Source organism: Octopus bimaculoides, chromosome 13, assembly GCF_046866305.1.
Source record: "Octopus bimaculoides isolate indiv1 chromosome 13, ASM4686630v1, whole genome shotgun sequence".
Lineage (NCBI taxonomy): Eukaryota > Metazoa > Mollusca > Cephalopoda > Octopoda > Octopodidae > Octopus > Octopus bimaculoides.
In genome coordinates, this window is record NC_142940.1 from 1,436,426 (window position 1) to 1,447,071 (window position 10,646).

General features: G+C 35.3%; 1 protein-coding gene and 1 pseudogene across 14 annotated transcripts in view; both read right to left on the minus strand.

Annotated features, from left to right (window-relative positions):
- The window catches only part of LOC106868066 (dual specificity protein phosphatase 23), a 51,317-nt gene extending 41,206 nt beyond the window's left edge, over nt 1-10,111 (minus strand). For 5 of the 14 annotated variants that reach the window (XM_014913177.3, XM_089361374.1, XM_089361384.1 and 2 more), the window contains exon 1: nt 7,194-7,219. The gene's annotated coding sequence lies outside the window, so the exon portion shown is untranslated. Of the gene's footprint in view, nt 1-5,053; nt 5,443-6,235; nt 6,561-7,193; nt 7,220-7,769 lie in introns of those variants that run through there. The other 9 variants (XM_052972297.2, XM_089361376.1, XM_089361383.1 and 6 more) reach the window with 9 other exon arrangements.
- Nucleotides 7,548-7,670, minus strand: LOC128249326 (U4 spliceosomal RNA; annotated as a pseudogene).
- Nucleotides 10,112-10,646: the final 535 nt, after the last annotated feature.

Sequence of the window (10,646 nt, forward strand, 5' to 3'; positions counted from 1 at the left end):
GACAACAGGAAGAGCATCCAGCCATAAAATACCATCTAATAAAAGTAACCATCTAAATAAAAGTAATAATTAAAGATTGTCATGGCAACAAGAAAGTTGTTTATCTCAGCTTCAGCAGGGAAAATGATCTTTAAATATTTGTAGTTGTCAAGGACAGACAACGAAAGCAAAGTAACAATTCCATTAACCACTTTGGTTAATGAAGATAATTATCAATAAATAATTTCCTGACAACCGAAATAAATGCTGACATATTTATAAAATCTGCAAAAAGAACAAATGGAAAAACAATGTCTGAATGATGAGAAAACATGAAGAAAATATAGAAATATCATCAAAAGAAGAGGAAATAATTATTTGCAGGAATTACTTTTCTGGAAAAGTACTTTCCATAACAATATTTGGTCTAATGTTATTTGATTGTTTAAGAAATTAAAGGTCTCATTAGTGGTGCTGTCTAATTTCTGCTCTCAAAACATTTTTATCAATCACTTATCTTTATTCTAAATCACCATTAGACACTAACAGTTATGAGGGAATATCTGTTATTGTTGTCCTTGACAACAACAAATGTTTAAAGAACACTTTTTTGGCTTCTGAAGCAGAGGTCAACAACCTTGTGGTGTCCACGACTGTGTTTAAACCTTTAACATTCGAACCAACCATATCCGTCCAAAATATTCTACATATTGAGTCATCCCATAAAAAATGCTGTTTTTTCAATTACATGAACTAAAAGTTGGAGGAGGACTCTACAATGTCACAAACAGCATCTGAAGAAATCCCAAAACTTCTTTCCACCTGACAGATGTGGGGTAGGGGTGGAGGTGGGGGTAGGGTACAATCTCACCTTGAGGAACATAGTTCCAGGTATCAGATCATTTCAAAGATTCTGCTGTTTCATCATCAGAGAAGGTCAATGTCTTGCATAGAATTCTGACCAAAAATACTTTGGATTCTTTTACATGAACACAAGGAGGAGGAGGAGGAGAAGGAGAGATGGTGGCGGCAGGAATGGAGTGTAGCTGGCAGAATTGTTAGAATGTAGAAAGAAAGGCCTTGCAATATTCCTTCCAGCCAAGGCAGCGAGCTGGCAGAATCACTAGCATGCCGGGCGAAATGCTTTGTGGTATTTCGTCTGTCTTTACATTCTGAGTTCAAATTCTGCCGAGGTCGACTTTGCCTTGCATCCTTTTGGGGTTGATAAATTAAGTAAATTTTCCTTTTCCTCTTTTTGATTTGACCTGGAGAAAGAGCTGTGCCTATGGTCTTCAAAATCTCTCCAAGACTGATGGAATCGATTCCAATAACTGATGTCACTATTAGCAGCTGATGGAAGAGAACTAGTCCAAGAGGTGGATTAGAGGGAATACCAGAAGTCTTAACCCTTTCATTACCATATTTCTAAGGATATACATGGCCTTTGTTTAAATTAATTTTGAAAATAATAAAGAATTTCCTAAAATAACTTTGTCATTATTGAGCTAGCATTTGAAACATAAATTCCCATGAAATTTTAATAGAAGGTTTGCATCACAGAATCAGGGATTATCTCAGACAAGTGGGATCAAAAAGGATTAAGAAACAATTTACATTTATTTGGTTTAGGGTTCCTTGGACAAGTCTCTTCTACAATAGCTTTGTCAGTGAAATTTATTAGGAGGAAACAAAGTCAATATAAGAAATATTGTTAGAAAAAGACCTGGAGAAATTCTTTGTGTTTTAGTCAAATGTGAAAAAGAGTGAGAAACATAAAATACAACATTAAGATAGTAATTCTTAGAAATTCTTACCGATTGGCCTTAACCAAATTTCTAGAAATTTGGAAAAAAAAAAAAAAAAAGAACTCCTGAAACTGCAACATTGAAGCAGTGAGAAAATGGCCAGCATTCTAAGACAACAGTGGATGTATTAAAAAAAGATAATGTTCCACCCTCATCGTAACAGTATTGTAGAAGATATAAATAATAGAGGAAATATAGAGATCACATGTGTGAAGCATGCCAAGAATTTTTCCTCTTCTATTTAGCAGTCACAACACATGGAGCTATTAATATAGGTTATTATTGACAAAATTGATTTTTGGGAAACATTTCTGTGAAATATTTTTTCACTGAAATTACAATGGACGTTGATAAAGTAATGTTTTCTTCCCCCTTTTTTTTTTTGCTTGTTTGTTTTTTTAAAACAACAGCAGCGTTTTTATGATTTTTATGTTACGTAACAGCTTTGCTCAAACAAGCAAACGGTTAAAACTTTATAGAGATTGATCACATAATTAGATTAGTGAAAATTAAACAAAAAAAAAAACATCTACTCTATTGATAATCAGATTTCAAACTAACTGATTAGTTGCATAAAGCATTTCTGGATAATTCTGAATTCACTAAATTTTACATTTATTCACATATTTTCATTAGGAACTTGAAGTCTGGGCTAAGCAAGGGTTTGACGTATATTTAATATCGACCATATGTAATGAGTCAGTTCAGAAGAGATATTTCTGGATATGAATAAATAAACATGAAACTAGTTTTTTTTTTGGATAAAACTGCACTCTAACCACACTGGATCAATCAGAATCAGTATGAGATAAGACCATAGATTTCTAAACTGCTTAAAATAATATTTATAAAACAGAAATGAGAAAGTTATATATGTGTATATGTGTGTGTATATATATATATATATATATATATATATATATATATATATATATATATATATATACATATATATATACACACATATATATGCATAAAGATCAGAAACATGATGACAGTCAAAATGACAATCAATATTATGAATCCACTAAAATGTTTGAGGTGCCAGGGAAACAGTTACATCAGTGAAAGTATTTTTAATGCTCAAACTATTCTTCTGGAATCAATAAGTTAAACCAGTGGTTCCCAACCCTTTTTTACCTATGGATCCCTTTGATCCCTATATTACTCTACTGGACCCTCATAACCCTTTGATGTCTTAAAAAAATTTCATTATATTTTTATAATTAAATGCTATTAAGAATTATATTTAAAAAGTTAAATATTTTGTGCAATGTAAAAGTATAACCAACATTTTGAACAAAAAGTTTAACAACAAACTCTCATAAGGACCTCATCTGAGAACCAAATATTGGGGTCAATTTAATCTCAAGTATATCCATACCCCAAAATATGAAGCATTGTGCCAATATCAGAACCCATTATGTTTTGTGGCAGACCCATCCAACCCACTCTGGCAAGAAAATATAGATATTAGATTATCAATGGTGATTAAAGAGGATTTCCAGACTTATATCAGGATCAGTAAAAGTGATAGAATTGTTTGAGCATCACACAAATGCCTGATGGTATTTATTCAAATTTATTGTGTTCTGAATTTAAATCCTGCCAAGGTGAACTGCCCTTCATCCTTGGGTTGATAAAATAAAGTACCTGTCACATACTAATGTCAATTCTCTCTCTCTCTCTTTCTCTCACTCTACGTGAGAAGAGATGTGGGAACAAGCCCCTCCCCTCCAACAGACTTTGACTCAGTTTCCATCTAACAAACTTTGTATGGTCAAAGGTGCTGCCTCAGTTCGCAGCCCTAATGCCATACATTAGTATTGAACCTGAAATCACCCAGATATAAAGCAAACTTCTTGGACAAACAACCACGACTGGCAACAAGGCAAATGAATTACTAGCAAAATTTTGAGATCAAAATGTCACCAGGAACAGGAAGAGGTGGTGGTGGTCACTGTGGATTGAACCAGTCACATTTATTTAGCCATAAAATGATACTGAGTGATAAGATCTTAATACTATCACTCATATATTTACAACATATGCCAGCATGGAAGATGAACGTTAAAAGATGATGATGATGGTGGTGGTGGTGATGGTGGTGGTGGTGGTGATGGTGGTGGTGGTGGTGGTGATGATGGTGATGGTGGTGGTGGTGATGATGGTGGTGGTGGTTATTGCAGAAACCTTATTTATTTTTACAACTGATGCAGTTTCAATTCCACAACTTCATTTACCTATTTTCTTCTAAACCTGACAAATCACAGAACACTGTCTGCCTTGAAGGGCTGTAAAAGATCCTTATACCATAGAAATGTCATTGTTAGAAATTCGATTATTATTTTTTAAGGATGATAAATGAATTAAATGAATAAAACGATATTCAAGACTGAAAAAGAAGTTGTTGTGAAGCTGTTTCTCGTTAATTATCAGAATTTCCTGGATTGGAACAAATCCACCAATACGTGAAAGAGTATATAGCCGGTAGAATTGAATATAATTCTTTAGAGCTAGCTTTCGGATTGATCCTGGTGAAATAAGGGACAAACGATCGAACAAAAAAAGTCATATCGGAAAGAGAGGGGAACTAAATAGACTTCAGTATTCAGTCAACTACTCTGCCGTCTCTATCCTCCCACCACCACCACTTTAGTAATATGTCACCATGTTTCTGTTTACATAATGTTTGTATATATTTTGCATTTCTTTTGTGTTTGCAAGGTAGTCTATTGGTTACAGTTTGTTATCTAAGTTCACTAAGTAACACTGATGCTGTCTAGCTGCCTGCCCGCCGCTCTCTCACGCAAAACGCACAAGGCTAGCGAGGGAGCCTCTGCATGGTCTTCGACTTGCTAAAAGCAGTAGCCGAATATTCTCCAAACAATACACTGCCGTCAGAAGGGATCATTGGATAAAGTATGGTGACGTAGTAAGGGTTCTAAGCTCCCTAAAATAAAGACACTTTTGACACCATGGCTTTAATTAACAGGACAGTGGAAATTTTGTGCTCCCCGATTAGAGAAGGGGTCGACTTCCCTTCCCTGATACCTTCTTCCGTTGCTATGCCCCTGACAATGTAAATTTTAACAAAAATGATGATGGCGAAAGGAACACCTGTTATAATACGTAGCTTCGATCACGGTTGGCCTGGGGCTAAGTAACAACACCAAAAAAAAAAAAAAACATCCAACATTACTCTGCATCTTACGTAACCTTATTGTCATTAGATTAATTAGATAATTTACAATTCATTAGCTGCTTACCCACACGTGTGTGAAGAAAAATTGACATCGCCTCAGTGTCTATATATATCAGGTGTCGCTTCTTAAATCTTATCAAACATTGTAGAGCAGCGTGCTAAACCCACCCGTCGTAAATAGAATTGCGGCACACATCACACTCTCTCCTTACAAGCACCATATTTCCCTTTGTTGGCGACTGCATGCATTAACGGAATTTTGGTCATTATTTCTCTCTTGCATTAGCAATTCTTTATTACAAATAATGGTTTTGTATTCTTTTGATGTCTTTTATTGACGGCTTTTAATAGATGACATTTTAGAAAATAGTGTCTGGAGAAATATCCTTTTCTAAAAACCAGACATCAACAACACGTTGCACACTACAAAGATCAACCACCACCACCACCTTCTCTCTGTTTCTCTCTCTCTCTTTGTAATTCTGTGATGATTCATCCTTCTTACTTTGCTAGTGTTCTACTTTTTAACAATTTTGACGATTCATTCAAAAACTGCCAACAGAATCCAATTTAGTGCAATGTTCTACAGTTTTTTTTTTATCGAGGATGTAAGGTGCCACTCACTCGCATGCCTACACAGATTTAGTTTCAAGCAAGCACACAGCAGAACACATGAATAATCCGAAATACAGTGCCATATATATATATATATATATATATATATATATATATATATATACACACACACACACACACTCACACACATTGTTGTTATATTTATCTCTATGACTGGACTTGGTCAATTTGCCAAGAGCAGGGTTGCTGTGGAACTAAAGACATTCGTTTAACGATGATGATGATATTTTCAATTACGGAAACTTATAATGAAATAACTAGAAAATAGACAATAAGAATATTTTCTGACATTGTATGTCTCTCTTAGAATTTTGGAAGGATCACAAATACATTTTTGGCCGTTTGAGATATTTAGTTTGTTATTATTGAAACAAATATCGTTTTCTTTTCTTTTTTTTTTTTCACCAAGGAATAAAAATGAAATCTAAACGAAAATATTTTATTTATGCAAAATAAAATTAGCAAAAAGAGAGAAATTTAAACATAAATATGACATTGATTGTTCCCAAGACAGAGAAAAAAATACTGTTTAAACATTTTTTCAGAAAACGAAATAAAAGAAAATGTTAGCAATGATTAATCTAGGATTAAATTAATTAATTAAACCTACCGAAATAATTAAAACAGAAGTATTATTTCTTTGAATATTTCAACATAAAACAAAATTAAATCCGTGTGTACTTTTGTATAGAAATTCCCTTTTTTTTTTTTTAGTTGTTAATTAATTGTGAAGAAAGATAACAATAGAAGACAATTATTTAAGAGACTGTTGTTAATTAATCTGTAATCGAACATCAATTGCTGTGTGAAAACAATGATTGGAATATAAAATCTAAACGGGAGTGTAGACAATGAGCTTTCTAAAATGTTGTTCCCCATTGCAAATAGTAATTAGATTGACGTAAATGTTATTAGAGGAAGTGCGAAGGACTAGCATCGACATGAACACAAGATGAACTATCGATCTGTTCGGCTGGGGATATTAATAAATGATTCACCAACTATTTTAAGTATTTGACTTCATTGAACAGAAACAACCAACAACTCATTAACCTTAAAGAAAAATAAAATAACAATATCATAATATATAACCAGATCTAAGACAAACGATGTTATTTTCTGTTTTAGATAAAATTTGATGTGTGTCAGAAATATATATCCAAGGTGAAAGCAAATTGTTGATAATATTTGAAATTAGTAAATATCAAAACGGACACAGAATTGTAGGAGATTTAAAAGAAAAATCTATGTTAATTTTTAATATTTTAATGTGAATGGTATTAAATAACAAGTAGTTAGTATTATAGTTAGTTTTAATAAGGTATTATTGCTAAATTTTGCAAGGAATCCGTCCGAACCCGAAGCATCAGGAGAATGCGTTGAGAAAACAGTCTGGAGGAGATACAACACATATTTAATACAATAAACCTCGTTTAACTCCCAGATATATGAATACAACAACGGAAATAGAGAACAAGGGAGCATTTTCGAATTATTTTCATTGTCGTGAAAAACTGTAAAGACTGGGTTAAATGTAGAAGAAATAAAAAAAGAAATAATGTTGTTACCTTTAGAGAGAGATCCGCGCTGCTATGCGTCATATGATGGAGATGTAAGGGAGGCTGCAGACGGAAGCAGGGTGGATAACTCTCGTTGGAATACACACACATATACACACACACAAGAGATTTACTGATTACCAGTGGGTGGGTGGGTATGTATGTGTTTGTGTGGATGTGTGTTTGTGTATATATGTTCGAGTGTATGTTTGCATGTGTTTATATATATATATATATATATATATATATATATATATATATATATATATATATACACACACACCTACATACATAATAAATATATATGCAAGTATATATGTGTGTGTTTATCTATCTGTCTATCTATCTATCTATCTCTCTCTCTATCTAGAAACCGTTACAAATAATAATAATAATAATAATAATAATAATAATAATCTTTTCAACTAGCAATAGCCACGCCTCGGATAACCCTCATTGGCTATGGTACCGCCAATAATCAGAAATCTGACTTTGTTGTGGTGAATAGAAAAAGATAAAACATGCCTGATAATCTATAAAGCATGCACTTGTGACAACAGAATCGAATAGAAAGAAGAAAAATACCGAACAACTTTGAGGAGTTGAAGTGGGAAATACGCAGGTTGCGAGCAATGAAGAGAGTGGACGTGATACCAGTAGTGATTGACACGCTTGGAAGTATCAGTTCTCAACTGCCAACGTAGCTCAAAAAGACTGGTACAAATGTTATGATAGAACACCTGCAAAAATCCTCATTGTTTGGAACTGCAAGAGTTGCCAGCAGAGTCTGTTGGCTGTGGACAGCAGAGCCTTTCCATCCGTAATACCACCTACAACCTTTGACAAATTGAAAATATCCACAAAACAGTTGGACGAAGCATATACAAAATAGCGAATAAAGACAAATGAGGCGGCGTAGGTCTTGTCATCTAGAAATAAAAGTGATCACACTGGAATGATTCTGAAGTGGAATGTGTCAGAGTCTATGACTTTTGAAAGTATAGTACCAAATATCAAATAGTTAGGAGTAAGACACCCGATCTGGAATAGCGACTCGATGTTAGGGTTTACAAGACATTGCTTGACAACCGATGCTGGTGTGTTTACGTCCCCGTAACTTAGCGGTTCGGCAAAAGTGTCCGATAGAATAAGTACTAGGCTTACAAAGAATAAGTCCTGGGGTCGATTTGCTCGACTAAAGACGGTGCTCCAGCATGGCCGCAGTCAAGTGACTGAAACAAGTAAAAGAGTAACTGAGATTGAAGTGAGAAGTTCATAGACACGAGAATGATAATACCAGTTCGTAGTCATTAGTACACGGTAGCTGAAGCACTACATGAAGAAGTCGCGGACATGATGCTGAGTCGGTTACATGTCATACGTGATGTCGTGGCTGTGATGCTGCTGCTTGGGTCGCTTGTACAGGAGTTCATGCAGGTTGTATATTCGTTGTTGATCCATGGTGAAGTAATTCACGAACAGTGAACTGTTGGAACCTGGGTGAATTGCTTGCTGAGCTGTGTACGAAGAGAGATGATGTTGACGACGTTAAGGATATGATAGTGGCGACGAAGAAGGAGGTTGCCGTAGTGCTGTTGGACGAAGTTGGTAAATCTCAACGTGGCTGCTGGGGTGGTAGTGTCGTCTGGTGTTGTCGCTGGAATTGGCTGTGTCTATGTGGTCAGTGGTTAGACTTTAAAAGATCTAGAACCAAAGACTTCAAAACGAGGAAAAGCTGAGTTTTTATTAGGAGCTGTAGGATCAAAACAGGTTGGTAAACAGGCTGTCCCGCGTGATCCTGTTTAGGGCCTTCGACTGGTTATACCCGGCGAGTTGGCGCAATCAAATAAGAGACAAATTGCGCCAATACCAATCAATCAATAGCGCCAAGTGCTAGCTGTTCCCTGCTACGTTCGAATGCACGTTGATATAATAAATGGGAGAGAGAAATTTCACCTGAGTTTACGCTATAACGCAAAACACTCACAACACGCACACACATTCTTTTGTTTTGTCCTGTACTGTCCATGTTTTTCTAAATGTAAACCCTTGTGGTTAATAAAGAAATCATCATCATTATCATCTTCATCATCATCATCATCATCATCATCATTTAGCACGCCGGGCGAAATGCTTAGCGGCATTTCGTCTACCACTACGTTCTGAGTTCAAATTCCGCCGAGGTCGACTTTGTCTTTCATCCTTTCGGAGTCGATAAAATTAGTACCAGTTACGCACTGGGGTCGATTTAATCGACTTAATCCCTTCCTCCAAATTTGAAGCCTTGTACTTCCAGTAAAAAGGATTTATTATTATTATTATTATTATTATACGAAACCCAATGCATTTTCATTATTTTCCAAAAATTTTCCTTGGCTGATATTATTGGAGTTATCTCCCTTAGTTTCTTTTTATATTTTAAAACCTTGAAGGAAGATTTTATCTACTAATTTGAAAAGTAATTTCAGATTTTCAGTTCTCTATATTACATAGCTGAGACCCTACTGTCTGTATATTGGATCTTTTCTGTCTGGTTTCACTGTACATTTAATACACAGGAACCGTTTTGTCCTTCAATCCTGTTACTCGTTAACATGTGTCGACTTTGGGAACTGTGCCAATTTCCGTCATAGCCAGATGGCTTTCTAACAGTTTAGCTTCATCTCTCTTGTACAACTGGAAACTCGATCTCTCTCTCTCTCTCACACACACACACAGAGTTTTTCTCCTCTCTCCGAAACTCGATGCCTTAATACGTGGGTTTATTTCGGAGCTGCTAAGAATATATTCCATACAACTTCGCAAAACAACGGAGATGAGGAAGTCAACACCGCGTAGCACCACTAAATATGTAAATTACCAATAGCAACGACGACGATGACGACGAAAATAACAACATCCAAAACAAGAACCACAAAAGCAACAACAACAACAACAGACATCTGTTACGATCCAATGATAGAGCTGCTAATATGATCGACCGATTTACTAAAAATAGCAGCCAATAAATCTCCAACAAATCGCACCCAACAGCTTCAATAAAACGAAGAAAACACAGTAGTTAATAGAGTTCTAGATACCCTTAAAAAGATGGAGTGCTCACGGCTGGAGTGCGTTCGATAATGAGTCTATGCGATCATGTTTGACCTTCGATTAAACAACAATATCAACAATTAACATGTTTGTTTTACACTCAAATTCAGTAGCGTTCCTTGGGATGATGAGTGACAGCGCACCCCGGGTGGTGCTTTTTCTTTCGCTTTCACGCCGACTTCAAAAGATCCCCTTTCCCCACAACCCCATATGTAAAAAAAAAAAATTTTTAGATTTACGGAAACCGACGATCATCTTCACAAATGTAAATAAACGCACGTGGTTTATAAGTGACAGTCGTGTGACTTGTCTCGTAAGATCACCAAATCATTTATACCCTGTATGTTTTCTTTACAACAAATAATGCCA